Below are 21,562 nucleotides of genomic sequence, written 5' to 3' on the forward strand. Positions count from 1 at the left end.
CGCTCGCCGTCACTCTCTCACTTCTCCCTCAGTCTACCACACACTCCCCACACACACACACATGCCGGCTCGACACACACACCAGCGCACAAGTATAAACATCAAGCCACTTACGTAGGCTACGGAGAAAGCTGTGCGTGGAGCCTCCACAGAACCATAAAACAAGACTTAAGTGCAGCAAAGCTGGCACATATGTTTCAGTGTCTTTATTATTCATCTTATTACATTGAAAAGGTATGAAGACATATTTTGTTGAAGCTGGATTTTCTAACACAGAAGAGGTCATATTTAGAACATTATTTCATGTTATTTATTTATTTATTTTAAAAGAGAGCTATTATTTTGTTACAGGTTTTTACAGATTTGATTTTATTACAGAAGTTATTTTTGCACCATTCAGGCATAATGAAGCATGTTCAATAACCTCTGAGAAGCCTGTCTCGAAGCCGGGCCGAGTGTCCTCTTTCTTGGAAATCAAAATATGGTCACCCTATAATAACCTCACCTTTCAGGTCAGGATAAAAAAAAAAAATAATAAAGTAACTAAGATTGGTCTCATTCAGGGATTACTGAGAAGGTAATTTTCTCTGCAAAGAAAGGCCTCCACATCTTTTTTAATTTCTTAAAAGAGACATTCAAAGTAGTCAGAAGTTTTCAAGCTGAAAATTATTGAAATTTTCTTTTATCCCCAGTGTGAAATGACGGTGTTGGTGATTTCTATGTTATTAGTATTCAATGTCTAGCCAATAATGTTACAAAAGATCTGCTTGGAGCCTAGGCAATGGCAACAAAGGAATGTCAAACAGAGCAGTAATGGCATGAGGTTTGATAAGGTCCAATAACCAACCTCCGTCAGAGCAGTGAAAAGCTCAGTCCAGTAGTTACGCAGAGATGTACACAACTACAACATATGCACATGGGCTGCGGTCCAATTGTCCTTTTTGCTTAGGAAGGTTCCTAACGTAGTGAAATGACCCAGAAGTATCTCAGTGGCAGCCATCATAAGTTTCCGTGTTGAACAACATGTTTCCTCGGAACGGTGTGCAACGGCTTTGAGATGTGTTTTCTCTCGTTTGGTGGCTGTGTCAAAGCACACAAAAAAGTGTTCAACGCACCCCCGTTTCAATTTAAAAAACGAACGTGGCCCTGGTGGAATTCTTCCTTTCTTATCTCCTTTAGCAGAGGATACACTGGACCATCCTTTACCAAAGGAAAGGAGATAACGCCATCCTAAAATTCCTCGTGGCAGCAACATTTAAAGGACAAATCTGGCACAAAATGAAGGGGTTAAAATAGGGGTTAATAACACGTGTACAGAGTCGACCGTTCTCTGGGATTTGTTTTCATGCTAATCGACGATCGATGTGACCAGTTTTATTGCAAACCACTAATTAGCTTTTAGCGCTAGTCGTCGGGGCACGGGTAAAGCAAAAAGAAATCGCTATTTCTATACCACTAATAAGGCTCAAAATAGAACCACACTTCCACAGTAGCATAATGAGGGTCCCTACATGTAAACCAAAGCATTGAGAACTTTGTAAGTGTACAGACAGTTTATTAAAAAGTTTAGAAAGAGAGTACCATTCACGTATATAGGCGGGCGCCATCCTGGGAAAGCAGTCACGACCAGTCGAACGACGAACGACGAACGCCGTGCTTGAGCTATGTTACTGGTTACCGGTTGCATGGCGTTCGTCGTTCGACTGGCTGGCAATAAAACTGATCACAGTCGATTAATATGAAAACACATCCCAGAGAACGGTCGACTCGGTACACGTGTTATTAACCCCTAGGTTCATTTTGCGCCGGATTTGTCCTTTAAAGCTACGGAGTGCCTTTCAGCCATTCATAATCAGAATATTAACCATAACACAGAAGTCTGTCATTCAAGAAAAAGGGGAATGAGACATTTTTAATTAAACATGTTTGAAACTTAAAGGTCCAGTGTGTAATGTGTTTAGTTGTTCATTATCAAAATCTGTGTTGCCGTTCACAAACTTGTCGTTTTTCATGAATATTTACCTCGACCATCAATTCCAAGTATTCCTATTGGCTTGAAATTTTACATTTGCATTTGCATGCACTGGGGTAGACGCTCCATATTCATGCACCATCTTGAAATACGTTAGCTGGTAAGGGACATACAGGACATACTGCTCCACCTTTCACATTTTTGCTGTCACATGATAAACTCACAGGTGCTGCTAATGTTGCTAATGGGTATAGTAGCTTCCCGGCCCCAGCAAGTTTGAAGAAGGAAACATGGAGGACCACATGTATTCAAAATCCAAATTTCAGGAACAGGAGTCTTCTTCTTCGCCCAGAAATAGAAAAAGGATATTGAAAAGAGCAAGAGACCGACTGTGTAGGATTCCAACACCGAGACGGTGACGAGACGAAAACAACACATATGTTGCATTCACTTGAAACTCGCCTCACCAGCCTCGTGCTGCATTCAAAGTTTTTGTAAAATGCCCTTTTTCCCATCCAGTGGTTGTTTTTGTCGTTTAACAGGAATTTACTGGTGAAATAAGGAAGAGGCTCAATATTTATATAACTTTATATAATTTATTTTTATATAACTATTTGACTGAAATGGTTATCAGAAATCATCTCAGAAATAATTTATTTAAAAAGACTAAAATGTTTTGACTAAAACTTGACTAAGATATATTGAGTTCTCTTTTGACTAAAATGACGAGACTTTTATCGACTAAAACTTGACTAACAAAAAAAGATATGTGAATGACTAAATATGACTAAAACTAACAAAACAAATTTGGCACAAGACTAAGACTAAATTAAAAATAGGTGACAAAATTAACACTAAAACCCACTTGATAATAATTGTATTACCTACACCGAGAGCTTCAATATAGAGTTTTAGGTTCGGATATGAGTTTATGGTTCGGTAGGCTCGATGTGGCGGTGCAAGGCAGAGGTTAGGCTGTGAGACTATAAGGAATGTAATTCACTCACCCATACAAAAGTGTGTGTGTGTGTGTGTGTGTGTGTGTGTGTGTGTGTGTGTGTGTGTGTGTGTGTGTGTGCGTGTGTGTGTGTGCGTGTGTGTGTGTAGCAGCTCTGCCTCTCCATACTGAGCCCCTCAGGGATAAACAGGTAGAAATATACTCTATCAGTTGAAATGCAACCCTCCAATTTCCACCCCAGGTAGGGAAAAGATACCATCTCTGATTTGAAACCACGGCTTCATTGACTCCACATCCCTCACTTGTGTCTAAGGCAGTGTAAACATTTAATGAAATGACTCTGTTTAATCCCACGAGTTCCTTAAAAGCGAATCCCTTTTTTACATCGCCAACAGGTGAAGCAGAAACAAAGCGGGCTTGACAGAGGAGGAGAAACAGGAAAGAGAGAGTGGATGAGAAGAGGCTATAATAGGGAGCTGGGTGCCGTTTGGGAGCCTGGATGTGTGGGTGGGGTGGGGGCCTGACTGTTTAAACACTCACAGACACCCATGCGTGTCGAGACTGCCAATCCTCTGGGAAATCAGGGCTCAGGAAGCCGTCAGGCTCCCTGGAAAGATCCCCATTTCTAAGGACAGAGCTCTGACAATTTGAAATGCGAAGCGGCCCAAACCACCTGCCACAACCAAAGGTTTGATATGAGGCTCTGAGGAGACAGACAGGGATGGGAAATGGGCCTCATTTGTTAAATTTTTAGATCACAGTGCTACCTTTCTCCTCCTCCTTTGTCTCTCTTTCTCGCTGCCTTTCTCTCCAGATTCATCATCATTGAGCTACAACTTTTGGAGGTGTCTGGGTATCTCCGTAATGAGAGCAACCCCCTAGATATTATTGATCTATGTCCTCAATTACCTTCCAACTCTCAATTATTAAATACAGTTCCAGCTCCTTTACTTCCAGAAGTTGTTCAAAGGGAAGAAAAGAAGGTTTACTCTCCAATCGTGCCTCTTCCTGGCACAGATGAAGTGTTTCTGTGCTACATGTCTTTTCTGATTGATTCTACACTATAATGCAATCTCTTCAGTCTTGATTTGTAAAGCAAGCGTTTCAAAGTTATCCCACACTGCCAAGGTGACCGGGTCTCTGCAGTTCATAAACTCTCTGCAGCTCGACTTCTTCTGTGTCTTTAAAAGCAAATTTACTGTATTGCCTGTGGAAACAATTTGTATTATTATCAAATTTTACCGAGGGTACGTGACAGAAAGCAGGGCTCTGATCGTGATGTGTGGTTATAATAAAAAGAAAATATGAGCAGGAGTGAGTTGAGGAGCCACCAAATATCCTATAGCAGAAAGAGGAAATAGTAATGAGACAGTACCCTAATCAACCAAGGGTTTATCAGCATACTTGACTTTATTGGAATCCCCCTGCATGCTTAAGACAAACTAAGTGAACTGTGCATGCTTAGTAATGACCCTGCAGCACCAGTATCTCTTCATAAGCAGTCAATCAAAATGTTAAGCCCCAAAGTGGAGGGTGAGTGAGCTCCTCTTCACTCAGCTTTTAGAGGAAGAGCGGAGAAAAACAAGTTTGTGCTGCAAATGTCTCTTAGGCATCATTTCTGAAGAATTTTATTTGGCTTGTTTTCATCTCTTTCAACGCCCTGAGGTTTGGTATATCATATAACAGTGTTTTTGTGTGCTTGCACTTAATATCAGAAGTCTTTCTGTGCATTGATCAGACTCACATGCACATGTTAAAAGCTACTCTTGTTGATGTTGTTGTCATCCGCTCTGCTAAAGATTTATTTTCACATGAGCTGCGGTGCATTCGGACAGCCGGGCAGGAAGTGAAACCGCGAGTCAATTCACCAAAAGAAATACCCCCCGCCCCAATACATTATACGTCTCTTCTATATGGACGACGTGACATTCATCTTGAAGGTGGAACAACATAACAGACATCACAGAAGGACAATGCCAGAAAAGAGAAGGCATGGAGTTTAATCACATGAGTGGTTGGAGTGGAAGGTAGATACTAGCTTAATAAACATGGGATTGTTCTGTAAGGTAGGGATAGACCGATTATCGGGCCGTTTTTTGGCAGTTTGCAGATTATCTGTATCGGCGTATTAAGGCCCTGACACACCAGGCCATACCAGCAGGCGGCGGGTAATCTATTTGTAACCAGCTACTCAATCGCTGGCCACTTCTATATGGATAACCACCAAATTTGCCTGATAGTAATAAATATTCAAGGTATCTAGATGTTTGGAATTGGGCCAGGTCAGAAGATTATAGGTTTGCTCGCTGAAGCCAAAAGATTGAATTACCACAGTGAAAGAACAACACAAGGCACAGAAGAAAGTTTAACTGCATGTACTGAATGCGATGCGTAACAAGGTAAATAGCATCAATACAGTAACAACTATGTATCACAAATGTAGTGAAGTGGAAAAGTGGGATCCCATGTACAAAAGTAAAAAAATTACAAAGTATCAAAATAATAAATGTTCAGTTCAATTGCGAGTGCACTCAAAACAAATTTTGACCCGGGTCTGTTAAAATAATGTTCACAATTCCACAAGTCATCAATAGTGGATCAATGCACAGGGTAATTGTCCTCCTCCAAGGAAAGCAAGTGTCAGTGTGCACAAAGTTCTACCTGACCCCTTGGCCAAGGGGGGTAAATATATCAAGGTTCTCCGGCTTGAGGTCTCTAGGTTGCAACCTCCTAGCTACAACCGGGCTCGTTATCAAGTGGGGCTTGGCTCGCCATCCAGTCTGGAACAGTTTCTCCAAGGTCTCTGAGGATTTCCAACACCGGTCTAGACTCCACCAGACCGCGATCTCTCAAACTCTGAATCTCCCTAAAAAAACCTGACCAGTGCAAAGAGGCAGCACATTAGCTTGAGCATGCCCTCCGGATTAGACTGTCTCTAGTGTTTCACACAATTAGTTACAGTCAACAGTCACAAAATCGAATATCAATACTTAAAATGTATAATTAATGTACCGCTACGATGATTTAGCTACACTGGCGTCACTTCAGGTCTCCCTCACTAGCGCGAACGGCTGAGAGGCGGGTCTAAACATTCTATTGGCTAGGGTGTAGTAACACTCAGACTTATAGGCTAATGCCACAATAACAATATGCCCTCGTATTGGATGATATCAATGTTTACAAGCGATCCTTTCAACATAAAGCATTTATTTATACTTATCGTTTTCACATGTATTGTATAATCACTTGTATATAATTACCAATATATTTATTGCATATTTATTTCACCCAGGACTTATTTATTTATATATTTATTCTATTTATTGCCCATTTTACCTCTGGGTTACATATTCGTCATTCAACCATGGAAACCGGATACCTTTGCTATGATATCCACAACAAACAGCGTTTGCTCTAGCAGCGGCAGAACCGAACAGAGCCTACGGTCCTTCTGCTTCACTTCCCGCCGGGAAGACAGCAGTACCGGGAGATGGCTAACTGGACTGTGCCTCTCCCGGGCTGTCATCCGTTCTCTCGCCAAAGAAGTCTCCCTACAGTTGGAGCGGAGTGGAGTGAACAAATGGCCTGCTGCTGGCTCGTTAGCTAACATTAGCTTGCTAATTTCACCCACCTAACATGCCTTCATCATACACTGGTTATAGAAAATTTTCCAAACTAAATTGTCACTTATCTGGCGATAGCAATGTGCTTTCCTATGATGTGACAAGAGTATGTGAATTAAACATGAAGTTGTTACATTTTGCTAATTTAGAGGCTGGCTGGCTGCTGGTAAGCTAGCTTACTGGGGGGGGAATTGTTTAGCAGAGGGGGCAGAGAGAGAGAGAGAGTCTATTACGGTCTTTATATTAAATATCACGGTATTGGATAGTAGTTTATTAACGTCAGTTTATTTTGTAATGTATATGTAGAGATCTTTTAAAAGATATGTTATTGTTAGAATAAATATGCCTAAACAAGTAGTAATGTATATCTCGGACATAATGTGCAAAAATAATTATTCCAATAGTTTGAACCTGTGTTTTTTTGAGAAGCAACATTCAAACGTAATTTTTGACCAGTTTTGACAGCTCTTTGTGTATTGGATTGATCAGATGAGATGTGTCTGTCACTCTGCTTCGGTTTCACTCACCACTGAGTCTGACTTAATTTGTATTATGTTGAAAGTTTCTAATTGATTAAATAATTGCTTAAAGCATTTACACAAGATTTTTCTGTTGGAGTTTGTAACATTTTAAAATGTTAATTTTGACTTAAAGATTTAAATTTTCACTGTAAATGCATATCGGTTGCAAATATCAGTTATCAGTTATGTTTCATTAACTACTTATAATCGGTATTGAAAACCGGTCGATTCCTACTGTAAAGTACTTGTAGAGACAATGAAATCTGTGAGTCGGGTAGGCAGGATGCTCCACTTCTGAGACCGGTGTGGTACAGCGCGTGGCGGAGGACGGAACAAATCCGGAACGCAGCACAGATGGCAAATCTGGGTTAGGGTACGTAGTGTACGGCATAGTACATAGCAGCTGCCTTTTTTTTTTTTTTAAACAGGGTTGGGTTAGTGAAAAAATGACGGCCCCTGTTGACGGTAGCTTGGCTATTTAAAAATGGCAGCTTTGTTCAGGATGTCCCACGTCATGCTAGTGACGGTTCTCTCTGACCAATCAGTGGTCTGCAGTGTTTCAACTCCACCCTTTAGTATCATTATTTGTACCTGCAAATGCGTATCTGTGTCTGTGCATCTAATTTGTAACTCGTATTTCATCATTTCAACTGTCACTGCCGCTATAACAACATAAAGCAAATTGCAAATGCACTGCAACAATGATGCTGAAAACATAAATGTAATTTATTTGACAACAAAGTCCTAATAATATCAACTTACATGGAGGAACGTCAAGTAGATTTTGCCAACCGTCTCTGAAAAATTTGACAAGGCTTCTTCATAGTCTTCATGTAGTTTAACAGCGGTTGGCATCCATAAGTGTTGCATTACCCAGCTACAGGAGAGCCCTGGGATCGTCACTTGAGACACGAATTGTTTGTGACAACAACGGTGCGGAAAAACAGTCTTAAAAGTACCTACACAAATAGAAGGAGATTTACAAATATATTTACATTGAAAAATACTAAGTTCATTAACAAATTATGAAATACGAGTTACAAATTAGACGCACGGACACAGATACGCATTTGCGGATACAAATCGCTCTGCATTCATTTGTGAATTGTGTTTCACAAGTCACAAATTAGAGGCACAGATACAACACAGATTTACGGATATGAATCACTCTGCATTCATTTGTGAATTGTGTTTTACAAGTTGCAAATACTTATGAGACTGTTTTAGCACCATAGCGTAACGTTGGTAGCAGAAAAAAGTGTACTGGAGTCAAAGCCAGTACATTTGCATTTTGGTTCCAAAGATCAGTTTCATAAACTACTAATAATCGGTATCGGCCTTGAAAAACCAGTATGGGTCGATCCTTACTGCAGTGTATTAATGCAGAGTTAGAAGTTTAACCTCGGGGACACACACGCTGCAACTCGGCTTTAATAGATTATTGTTTGAGAGAGCTAAACTTTGATAAGTATGTGTGTGACGTGAACACATTTTCACAGTGTGTGTTGAGGCATATTCAGAGGGGTTGTGTGTGTGCAACAATCTACTTAGAAAATTACAGAGAGCTTCTTAGGGCCGTTTTCAACCTACAGATCACAATAGGTGAGTTTAGTAGTTTACTTGTCTGTAAATGTCCTACATGTATGTCCATATCTATGGGTGTGTGTGTGTGTGTGTGTGTGTGTGTGTGTGTGTGTGTGTGTGTGTGTGTGTGTGTGTGTGTGTGTGTGTGTGTATATGTACAAGCCTTGTGTGTCCGGGTGAAGATAAAGGGTTTTAGATGTACCTAATCAGACATTTTTTCTCACAGTGAAACTATTTAAAACCACATTAATTCCGTTTTACTCGATCTAAGTATAAATGTTGCTTTTCCATGTCTTTACTTGTTTCCATGCAGTGCCGCAGCCAGGATCCAATGTGATGGAAAGATGACTGGCGCCCTCTAGCAGTCAAATGGATGTGCACAGATACTGTGTGGGAGCAGATTTGCCCTCCATTTTGTCAGTATTAGTCACTGTCACTATACACACTTGAACACACAGAAGGCCTATCTAGCAGATTAGTCTTAGATATGCTTTATAATTGTAGTGCAGTTCAGGAACCCTGGTCTCTCTCTCTGCTGGCTGTGAGGGAGACACAATCCGTTTTATTCCTTTTGTCTTGTCATTTTTCTGCAGCCAATGCCTTGCATATGGCAGAGACATTACTTGAGCCATGAAGGACTTCACTGAAGGAAATCAATGTAATATGCTGATAATCACAGGGCTTAATTAGTCATGAAATCTTTCATCGGAGGTTGCAGTTTCAATAAGGCTTGGGAGTCACTGAGCTGGGCTGCAGGAGAAGAGGAAGATTCAGGGTGCCATATTGCTGCCGGCAAGTGTTGTTGGAAATAATTTGCTTTATTGGCACGAACAAAAAAACAAAACATGTTGTTGCCAAAGCAGTTTACAGAAGATTCATATACATATCACGTGTTGTGTGCATCCTTGTCCCAGAAATGCTTGTTACTAACCTAGCTCTGGGGAGTTTACTCGCCGGAGTCATTATGTTTTTTTTTTCGCCCAGCATATTTCCTTGGATTAGGATGGGACCAAGATCTTGGTTGCAGCTGTCGCCGTGGTCCTGCTGCACTCCCTGCTACACCCTGCTACGCTCTGCGGTGCCCTGCCGTGTCCTGCTGAGTCCTGCTGAACCCTGCTGCGTCCTGCTACGTCCAGCTATGCTCTGCTGTGTCACGCTATGACATGAACTACTACGACTACCATTTGTAGTCACTGTTCCATTATCTTTATTGTGTGACTATTATTGCCATTGTTCATCATACCCCCAACCGGCACCGTCAGACACCGCCTACCAAGAGCCTGGGTCTGCCGAAGTTTCTTCCTAAAAGGGAGTTTTTCCTCGCCACTAAATGCTTGCTCTTGGGGGAATTACTAGAATTGTTGGGGCTTTGTAAACTATAGAGTGTGGTCTAGACCTACTCTATATGTAAAGTGTCTCGAGATAACTCGTCATGATTTGATACTATAAATAAAATTGAATTGAATTGAATTGAATTAAACATATAGGTGTCACCTATACTGTCCTGATCGTTATACAATACACCAGGGCTGTAGTACTTGAGTCCAGAGTCGAGACGCTTTTCTGTTGTCTTGGACTCGTCTTGGACTCGTCTTGGACTTTGGACTCAGACTCGCCAAATATTCTAGTTGGTTTGGACCAAGTCCAGCACTATATGCTTTTGTTCTAAAGTAACTTCCTCCTTCAAAACAAAACCATTGACGAAGCTCGCTCGTTCAGGAAACCAGTATTAGTTTAATTTAAAATCCATCTAGGACAGGCATTGAGATTGGTCGTCTGGTATACGCCTGGCTGCATCATATACAGTATGCCACCTCAATCATCAGGTATCCATCTATATCATTTTGGCAACAGACACAATGTCAGAGAGCACTTTGTTCTATGAATTATTCAGGACAAGTAATCAATTCAAGAATGGGAACATTTTATATTTTAAGTAAATAATCTGGCCTAATTTAATCCTATAGTGTTGTAACTCTGCACTTGCTTTTTGATTTTAATAAAGTAAAATAATCATCTTAAAATAGAAGATATACTGTCTCTCACATCACATAAATTATGAACAGGTAAGTGAGTGGTCTGGAAGGGGATTCTTTTTTTTTGTCTCGGTATGCCTCTCTTATTTGGTCTTACTTAGTCTTGACTTGGACTTTAACTTTGTTGCACTCAGTCTTGACTCAGTCTTGACTAGTCCTGGTCTTGGACTCGACAAAGGTGGACTTGACTACAGCCCTGCAATACACTACGTTATGAAATATCTGAATTTCAAAATGATTACACATGGTCAAACCAAACACCTGGCTTGAGCTAAAGAGAGCATGGTTCTCAGTTCTGATATGCAGCGCTGGAAGAAGTATTCAGATCCTTTACAACTACTAATACCACACTGTAAACATTAAACATTAATGTTTGAGTTTCCGGTTATGGCGGCAGAGTGAACGGCAGCACGCTCTTGAGCTCTCCTGATACTTCATGATTATCACGTAACCTGTAGTGCTTTACAGCTGATTTTTATACTCTTTACATATTGACGAACACCCAAGACGTTGACATAAACCTAAGTGCCAAATGCCTCCTAAAAAACCCGACGACAAGAAAAATAACGGACAGAGGGAGGCTGCCACGGCCAGCGCTAACACGGCTAGTGCTAAGTCGTCGCAAGCTAACATCGACAGCTTCATGGGCCCGCAGCCTCCACCCTGGTTTCTGAGGGAGATGGAAAAAATTACTAATGTGATTCAGAACACATTTGCTGCCCGTCTTAACCAAATGGACGCATCTATTGAGAAGCTGGAGGGAGGGCTGCAAGCTAACACAGAGAGGACAGCCCAACTGAAGCAAAAATGCACCGAACTCGAGCAGTCGGTCACCAGCCTGCAACAAGACTACAACGAGCTGGCTGAGAAACACTCACGGGCTGAGGCTGAACTTAGGGCACAACTCGACGACCAGGAGAATCGTCAGAGAAGGAAGAATTTGAGGATTGCAGGGTTCCCAGAGGAAATTGAAGGTAATGACGCCGTTGCCTTACTAGAAAAATGGCTACCATCGATATTGGGTCTCCCCGACACGCTGGAGATAGAGAGAGCGCACCGCACGATCCGGAGGAAACCACAGGAGAGTGGATCACCGCGAGCCTTTGTCATTAAACTTCTATGACTCAAGGATACCGCCCAAATACTGAGCGCCGCGCGGCAGAAAAGGGATCTCATGCACGGTAACTCCAAAATAATGATATTCCCGCCAGGGCAACATTAAGTACGGGATGTTTTACCCTGCAATCTTGAAAGTGGATACCCTCAGTGGGGCAACAAGAGCGTTTGACTCGGTGGATGCAGCAGAGAGATTTATTCGCAGAGAATACCCGGACATGTTTGAATAAGATACCAATTTTGGACTATGAACAGACTGTTGAGAGAGGTGAAACATTAGTGAATAACTCAATGACAGCGTTGCAGTCTTTGAACTTGATTGAAAACTACAGTAGTCTTTTCCGGAACTAGCTCAGCTGAGGTGAGGACATTTGGAAATAAGTTACGGGACCAATCCGTTCAATCTCAGGGTCTCATCAATGAGCAGGTGGGAACACTTAAACTACAACGCACTCATAAAGTTTGATGTTAGGGCCCAGTGTATTTTATTTCATTTTTATTTTTATGTTCCTGCTCTTCACTACTGATTGTTTGGGTTGAGTGAGACTCACAGAACTTTGGCTAAAGGTTAAGAGGCAACTGATACTGAGTTATGGCAGTCAAAATGCGTGTTCTTTCATATTTATCCCAGTATAGAAATTAGTAAGTACTGTAGGTGCATGGGGATATGTTCACAACTACAACAGAGAGCGGAGCAATTTCTGTATGTTCTATAATGCTACCTCAACATGACGGACTATGTTCTGTTAGTTTTGGGGTTTACCTCTTTGGTTTGGGGAAAAGAGGTCAGGGGTCAGAGTTCGACAAAGGTTTGTTTTCCTTTGCAGCCAATATCTGGGACTGTGTACCTTGTAATTATGCAGAGAAAAGAGGGAAATATTCGTTTTATGCTTAAGACCATTTTATTATTTGTATATATAAGCCACCCCAATGAGCTATAGATGTTTGGTTTGGAATGTAAGAGGGGTAAATAATTGTGTGAAAAGGAAAATTATTTTAAGTTATCTGAAACAGCACAACATCGATATAGCCTTACTGCAGGAAACACATTTGACAAACAATGAACATGTTAAACTGAAACAAGGTGGATATAGTCAAATATTTTTCTCATCATATACATCTCAGGCTAGAGGAGTGGCCATACTACTTAATAGAATATTATAATACACCTCTGCCACAGCCACAGTCACACAAGGTGTTCCCCAAGGCTCCGTACTCGGCCCCCTCCTCTTCATCATCTACATCCTCCCTCTTGGTCAGATACTCCGCCACTTCAACCTGGACCACTGTTACGCTGATGACACCCAGATCTACCTCAGCACCAAATCCCCTCACAATCCTCCCCTCTCCCACATCAACTCCTGTCTGTCAGCTATTAAAACCTGGATACAACACAACTTCCTCAAACTCAACAGTGATAAAACAGAATTCCTCCTCATAGGCTCCAAATCCACACTCCACAAAATCAATAACCCCACTCTCCCCATCAACAGCACCATTGTCTCCCCATCTCCCCAGGCCCGTAACCTTGGTGTGATCTTTGACTCCACCCTCTCCCTTGAGCCCCACATCCGTCATGTCATTAAAACCTCCTTCTTTCACCTCCGCAACATTGCCAAAATCAGACCCTCTCTCACACGCTGCTTTAAAGACTCATTCACGCCTTCATCTCCTCCCGACTGGACTACTGCAACTCACTTCTACTCGGCAACAGCTCCACCAACATCAACCGACTCCAACTGGTCCAGAACTCAGCCGCCCGACTGATCAGCCGCTCTAAATCCTGGCACCACATCACTCCAGTCCTAAAACAACTCCACTGGCTTCCTATCTCCCACCGGATCACCTACAAAATCCTGGTCCTCACCTACAAAGTCCTCCACCATCTGGCACCATCATACCTCGCTGACCTCCTCTCCCCGTACCAACCCTCACGGTCCCTCAGATCCACCTCAGCTGGTCTCCTCTGCACCCAAAAGTCCAACCTCCGCAGTTTTGGGGACAGAGCATTCTCCAGGGCAGCTCCCAGGCTCTGGAACTCCCTCCCCAAGAGATCCACACCTCTGAGTCCCTCACCATCTTCCAGTCTCGCCTCAAGACCCATCTCTTCACCACTGCCTATCCCTAGCCCCACGCCCCCCTTTTCATCTGTGCCTGAATCTTGTTTTGTTTTGTTTTGTTTGTTTGTCTCTATTATCTATACCCTGTAAAGCGACTTTGAGTTCGTGAAAAGCGCTATATAAATTCAATTCATTATTATTATTATTATTATTATTATTATTATTATAGAAATGTACCATTTCAGGTAAATTCAGTCACTAAGGACCCTTTAGGATGATTTGTGATAGTACAAGGGTTATTACACTTGGAACCCATAACACTGGTTAATGTTTACGGGCCTAACACAGATAATCCTCAGTTTTTTGAGAAACTGTTCTTTGCCTTATCTGACCTACACACAGAGGTCTACGTGGGAGAAGACTTCAACTTAGTTTTGGATCCAATCCTTGATCGGTCTTCTCAGAAAACCAGCTCTCTAACACGGAGTGCTATATGTTTAAAAGAAGAGATGCTGGGATGCACACTAAATAAAGATACTAGAGCATACTCATTTTATTCTCCTGTCCACAATAGTTATACCCGTATAGATTTATTTTTGATGCCCTCCTCTAAGATACACCAAGTCACTTCCTGTGAGTACTTGGCAAGAACCTTATCAGATCACGCTGCTTTGTTAGTAACTATACCTGCACCCACACCAATTACCAGGTGTAATGGAGATGGAGATTTACCTCACACCTACTTAACGATTCAGAATTTGTGAATATGATTGGCAGGGAAATTGACTCTTTTTTAAATATAAATCAAAACACTGCAAACCGTAACATTGTATAAGATGCTATGAAAGCTTACCTCAGAGGTCAAATAATAGCTTATACCTCAAGTAAACGCAGAAAGTATATAACCGAAATCCAATATCTTGAAAATAAGATTAAGAATTTAGAAAGACAACATGTACAGTCGGGTGACAGGATCATTCTCCAACAACTTAAAGCAAGACAGCTGGAATACAACATGCTTAATACATATAAGACAGAAAATGCTATAAAACGTATGAAACATAGATATTATGAACAGGGAGACAAGGCAAGGAAGCTTTTAGCTTGGCAGACAAAGAAAGAGGAGACAAACATGGCTATATATACAATCCAAAAGGATGACATATTCACTAGTAATCCTTAAGAGATTAATGAGGCTTTCTTGAGTTATTACCAGTCACTGTATACATCTCAAGGATGTAACACTGTGAGTATACAGCATTTTTTGGATAAGCTCACTCTTCCTACACTATCTGGTGATAGGAAGGAGATACTAGAGGGCAGTATTACGAAAGAGGAGGTGATGAAAGCTTTGACCTCACTTGCCTCAGGAAAATCACCAGGTCATGACGGATTTCCCATGGAGTTCTTTAAAACATTTACTCCCAAACTGATAGAGCCCATGCTCTTAATGTTTAATTATGCCATAGAAACAGGTAGACTCCCAGAGTCGCTGGAGCAGGCACTGATTATTGTATTACCAAAACCAGGGAAGGATCCTAAACTCTGCAGCTCGTACAGGCCGATCTCAATCTTGCCCAGCGAATATAAAAATGTTTCTAAAGTCCTTGCTCTACGACTTGAAAAAGTACTTCCTGACGTTATCAACATGGACCAAACAGGATTCATTCAGAATAGATCATCAATTGACAATTGATTGTTATTTTTTAACGTAATTTACAGCTCCAAGTCTGACCAAAACTCATGCATTGCAGTATCACTCGATGCAGAAAAGGCGTTCGACCGTGTGGAGTGGCAGTACTTGTTTGAGACGATGAGTAGAATGGGCATAGGTCCCAAATTCACCAACTTGGTCAAAATGCTTTACAAACACCCTACAGCACAAATACAAACTAACAAAGACATTTCGGCCAGATTTGTTCTATCACGTAGCACTAGAAAAGGCTGTTGCCTTTCGCCTTTATTATTTGCTATTGCGATTGAACCGCTAGCCACGGCTATAAGGTCTAATCCAGCCATTCATGGTATACAAATGGATGACTGTATTCATACTTTGTCGCTATATGCGGACGATATATTGGTATACCTCTTATGTCCAGATGAATCTATCCCAGCTCTTATGGACATACTGACAGAATATGGCAAAATATCTGGCTATAAGATCAATATAAATAAAAGTGTTGTCATGCCCCTGAACGCCAAAGCTATAGCTGACCCTCCTGATACTATGTTTCAATGGAGCCCTAATCAGATTACCTACCTTGGACTTAAAATTCCAAATAAAGAACATAATTCATTCTCCCTTAACTATACACCGTTACTAAAAAAGACAAAAGAGGACTGTAAAAGATGGAACGATTTACCTTTGTCTATAATCGGGCATGTTAATTGCATAAAAATGAATGTATTACCAAAATATTTGTATCTTTTTCAGATGTTACCAATTCCTGTCCCGAAACAATTTTTTAAACAACTCAACCTTTGCATCACACAGTTATATGGAAAAACAAACCACCCAGGATAAAGTTGGCAACTTTGCAAAACCCTTTAGGAAAAGGTGGACTGAAAGTCCCCAATTTTGAGCGTTTCTATTGGGCAGCATAAATTAGAGCAATATGGGTCTGGCAAACAGTGCAAGACCATTCACCTAAGTGGAAACAAATTAAACAGAACCATCTAACAGAGGTGAAACTGGAATCAGTTCCATATATCTGATCGCTTAGCTCTCTCTTGGTTGCAACAACAAACCCAGTTATTGTCCATACTTACAAGATCTGGCAGCAAATCCGCAAGAAAACGGGCTGTATCCAACCTATTTATGACAAGTCCCCTTTCCATTCCAATCCCTCTCTACCTGGAGCCCTTAGAGATGGTATTACAAACCTATGGTTTACAAAAGGTATTACAACTTTTGGGAATTTGTTTAAAGACGGAACCCTTCAGACTTTTGAGGGGCTCACATCACAGTAACAATACAGTCACAATACAATCTTATTCACAGAACATATTATACCCCTGAAAAACTACATAAAATAAAGTCTTAGTACTCCCAGTTTTGTCCAAGATGCAAATTGGGAGTAGGAACGTTGGTACATATGTTTTGGACTTGCCCTTGTCTTGATTTGTATTGGGTGTCTATACTCAAAGCGCTTAATGACATTACAGAATTAACCATCCCCGCAGAACCAAGAGTAAATCTCCTGGGTGACACATCTATGATGTCAGTCAATAAAAACCAACTCAAATTTATTAGAATTGCCCTTATTACAGCTAACAAATGTATAGCTATGCATTGGAAAGATGTATTACCACCTACATTTGCTAGATGGACGAATGAACTGGCATTATGCATACCAAGTGAAAAGATTATGTATAATTTGAAGGGTAAACCTGGAGAGTTTCAAAAGATCTGGGGTGGTTTTCTAGCATATGTGGACATGGTGCCCACAATACAATAATTCTTTTATATTTACACAATGTCAGGTGATGGTTAAACACGCTAATACAACATTTGGTGCGGTTTTTATTTTTTGTTTGTTTTATATTTCTTTTCTACCTATCCCTGCTAGGCACCTCCCTTCTGCAACAGTTTTGTTTTAGGCTTATTTTGTTTTAGCTCGTTTGTTTTATGTTATACTGAAGGCTAGTATTCACTCTTTCTTTTTTTTACTTGGTACACACTCTGTAAGAGTGTATGGTCGGACCTGTAGGGGTGGAGTGAGGGGGAGGGAGGGAGGGTGGGATGGGTTGGTCTGGTATCTACCTGATATATTGTTGTACAATATCCCTTTACCCTGCTCTAGGGTTGTTATATAAAAAATCCAATAAAGATATTGTTGAAAAAATAATATCAAAGTTCATGGCAATCCATCCGGTAGTTACTGTAGTTCAATTAATTAAAAACTACAAATGTGAACCACAAGGTCCATCCACCTGCTGTTCACATAGCATATTTCAGTTTAAATCTGGACCTAGAGTTTCTACATGTTTCACCATGTTAAATCTAAGACTTTTTAAAGACGTTTTTAAAGACCATTATGAATGAAATTCAAGACCTTTATTTTTTTCAAGCCAAGTATCGCTAAACTTGCACTTCCACATACCTAAAGAATAAAATCCGTTTTATGTCTGTGGGACAATCTGAAAGAGACTCGCGCCAATAACACAAAAGCTGATTGGCTGCAGTATAAGTTGCATGATGGTCTCATTTGTCGTCGTAAAACAGCGAAAGTATATTTGGACTAGCGAAAGAAAGAACTACAACACCAGGGAATATAAAAAAAGAGCATTAGAGGTAAAGTTGCATGGACGTAGGAAAATGAAGATTTAAAAAAAAATTTAAGACCTTGAACAGATATAGACAATACTAATTTTGATTTTGAAATGTCTTTTTAAGACCCTGAGGAAACCCTGTGGACCACAGAGACACTAACCCAAAATTCAAACCATTAAAACATTTCAGAGGGCTACAGCCCTGCTTATTACCATGCCATTGAATCATATTCTGAGGTTTTGAGTTAACAAGGCCCCAGATCCCCACTAACATTGAACCTTAATCCTAAATCCTGTCCTCTGCACATTCTATATACCTTTTGCACATCCCTCTCTTTTGTACATCCTGCACTAACCCATACAGCCTCTTTATTATGTATGTATGTTATTGGTTTCTGTATTTATTATTTGTGTATTTTAGATTATAGTTTTTATGTATGCACCATCAACCAAGGCAAATTCCTAGTAAGTGCAACTTACCTGGCAATAACACTCTTTCTGATTCTGATGACTGAAATGAAGTGTGTGCTACTTAACTAAAAAGACCTGAATGGGGACAGTTTTCATGAGCACTGTTTTAAAAGTAGAAAATAGTTTCAAAGAAAACTGTTGTGATTTGGACGAAATGACCTCATAAAATATTGTTCCTGGAAGCCGTGCAGAATAAGAGCTTTGAGACGGCCTTCACCGAGGAGGGACAGAACAACATCCGGTTCAGCCGAGGACAGAGGAGTCGAGGAGCTATCAAATAAGGGGGATGAGATTCAGCCTAAAACACATTTGCTCGTTGCCTCTCTCCTCTGGTGATTTCCTCGTGCCTCCTCGGTGGGAGGGACTAAGACGCCAGGAAGGGAGGCAAGTGGAGGAGACGGGGATGCAATTTAATGGCTTTCGGACGTACCCTATGTCAAATAAAGTTGAATCTAATCTAATCTAATCTAATATGGTGTTCAATAAAAAGCACCCAAGCAGAAAGCACAACAGTAATTCTGAAACGTGATTAATTGAAGATACAACAATGCCATCACACAACACAGCTGTGTGCAAGGTGCAGAAGAACAGACACTACGTGAGCTGGGCAACTTCCCAAACTGCAAAAGCCAACATACAGGATATTGCACTTGACAAAGTCTCATACAGGCCTATAGCAGCATCACAGCATAATGATGCAATACACGTTTGATGTGCAAACATATTATATCAAATAAACTCAGCAAAATATGTAGCATTACCTGGTCACAACAGATTATTCACCCTTTGCACATGACGTCACGCTCTACTCATGTGAATTATGAATGCCATGACGGACGGCGGAAGAGCTATGCTGTAGACGGACGGCAAGCCAAATGCGTACGTGTTCGTGTTCGTTCGTGTTCGTGTTCGCTCATATAATAAAATGGTTATTTATTGTTGTGCAGTGGGCTGTGCCAATAGACAGGGTAAAGCCAATATATATTTTTATCGGATACCGTTTGATGGGGAGAGAAGGCAGCGGTGGGTTGCTGCTATCAGCCGAAAGGACTGGCAGCCCTCCAAGTACTCCAGGATTTGCAGCGAGCATTGCATTGGCACACCCAGTGAACAACAGTATGTGGGTAGCCACGACCGACCATGTCCTTTAAAAACATAGGCTACGTGTAGGCTTTACTTAAGTAAAGAATAGATGTTAATACGAAATAAACCCTTTATGAGGTACCTCCCCCCGCCGTTAGCGTAGCATCACGTACCTGTAACCCAGCCTGCTATGAAGAACTGGTAAGCATCCAGACTTTTAAAAGCTTTGAGATCAGCACCAGTATATGGGGATACCCCGTTTACCACATAGTGGTACAGAACAGCACCAGTATATGGGGATACCCCGTTTACCACATAGTGGTACAGATCAGCACCAGTATATGAGGATACCCCGTTTACTACATAGTGGTACAGATTGTGTGGACTGAAGTCGGGCAGATTTGGCGATTTAAAAGTTTTTTTGTGATTGTTGCGGGCAAAAATCCTTGATTATGTGGCACGTTTTCTTAAAAAATGCGATGGAATATGCGGGATATTTATGCAATTTTATGCGATGAAATTGCGGGAACTTGCAAAAATTGCGGGAACTTGCAAAAATTGCGGGAACTTGCAAAAATGGCTTCTCGTGGGGTTTGCAGCTTTTCGATGATGTTCATATCGCGTAATTACGTCACTTCATAACGTCACTTCATAACGTCACTTCATAACGTCCCCATGGCAACAGGGGAAAATGGCTGCTGTTGTGTGAAGTAAACGCAACATTTTTCAACTTTCTGGTAAGATATATGTGACTTTTTTTGCAACAAAAATGCGGGGATTATGAAATCATGCAAGCCCCGCATATTTTGCGCGGAAATCGGCAATTTATGCTGCGTAAGTGCGGCATATTTGAAGAATAAGAAAAAAAGAAAGAAAGAAAGAAATGTCCGCATAAATATGCAGACTTTGGCTGATTATGCATTAAATTATGCGATCATGATATATGCTAATATATGATATATGATATACGATAATATGCGTTTTTCTGGAGGGACTGTAATGAGGTCCGTGAAAATGGAGGGAGGTAGAAGGTAAGGTTTGGTATCCAATCCTGCAATCTCCAACTTCTCCAAATACCGCTCTTTGTGAGCACCTACCAGATTCCCTACCTCGACCAATAACGGCACGACAGCTTGTTGTTCAATAGAAGAAGCCATAAAGAAGAAGATTATTATTACCGTTTATTTAGTGTTATTTATTTTAAACTGATTAAAACTAATGAAACTTTTCCGCTCGTCTACTACACTGTTTAGCTTGTGCTTCCGGTGATTCTGCCGTCCGTCATGGCATCATCACATGGTCGTGGTCACATATTTGCAAAGGGTGAATATTAGCCTATTCAATTCACAGATAGCATAATAGCTCTTACCTTTAGAAGTTGGTTTTTCTTTGCAACGTCGCAGATGAAATCTGCATAGTGCCGCTCCCTCACCAGATCGGACTTGATGGCCATCAAGGACAGTGCATAAAGCCTCTTCTGTTTCTGACCCATAGTTGTCCTAAGATCATTCTTTATTCGTTTCAGTTGTGAAAATGTCCTCTCTCCCACCCTCACAGTTGGATACAGGTAGTGACAGAAAAAGCCTGAGAGCAACTAAAACGTTGAGGAAGGTTGTCTGCAGTCCATTCTTCAGCACAACCTGCCTTAGGTTTGCAGGTGTCTTGTCGTGGCGTTACCTTGTTCTGTTTGACTGGTGGCCACATCTCGGGTCTTTTTCAAAAACAACTTCGCTAAAGATAACGTTAGCTACCGTTAGCTAAGGCAGAGCATAGCTGGTAGAGGGTGGTGATTCTTCCAAGCTAACCTTGGCGATTCTTCCAAGCTAACTTTGGCTAACTTAGCTCCTCAACCTCCTCCTCTTCACC

Source organism: Sander vitreus, chromosome 21 (assembly GCF_031162955.1).
Source record: "Sander vitreus isolate 19-12246 chromosome 21, sanVit1, whole genome shotgun sequence".
In the NCBI taxonomy this organism is placed as follows: Eukaryota; Metazoa; Chordata; class Actinopteri; order Perciformes; family Percidae; genus Sander; species Sander vitreus.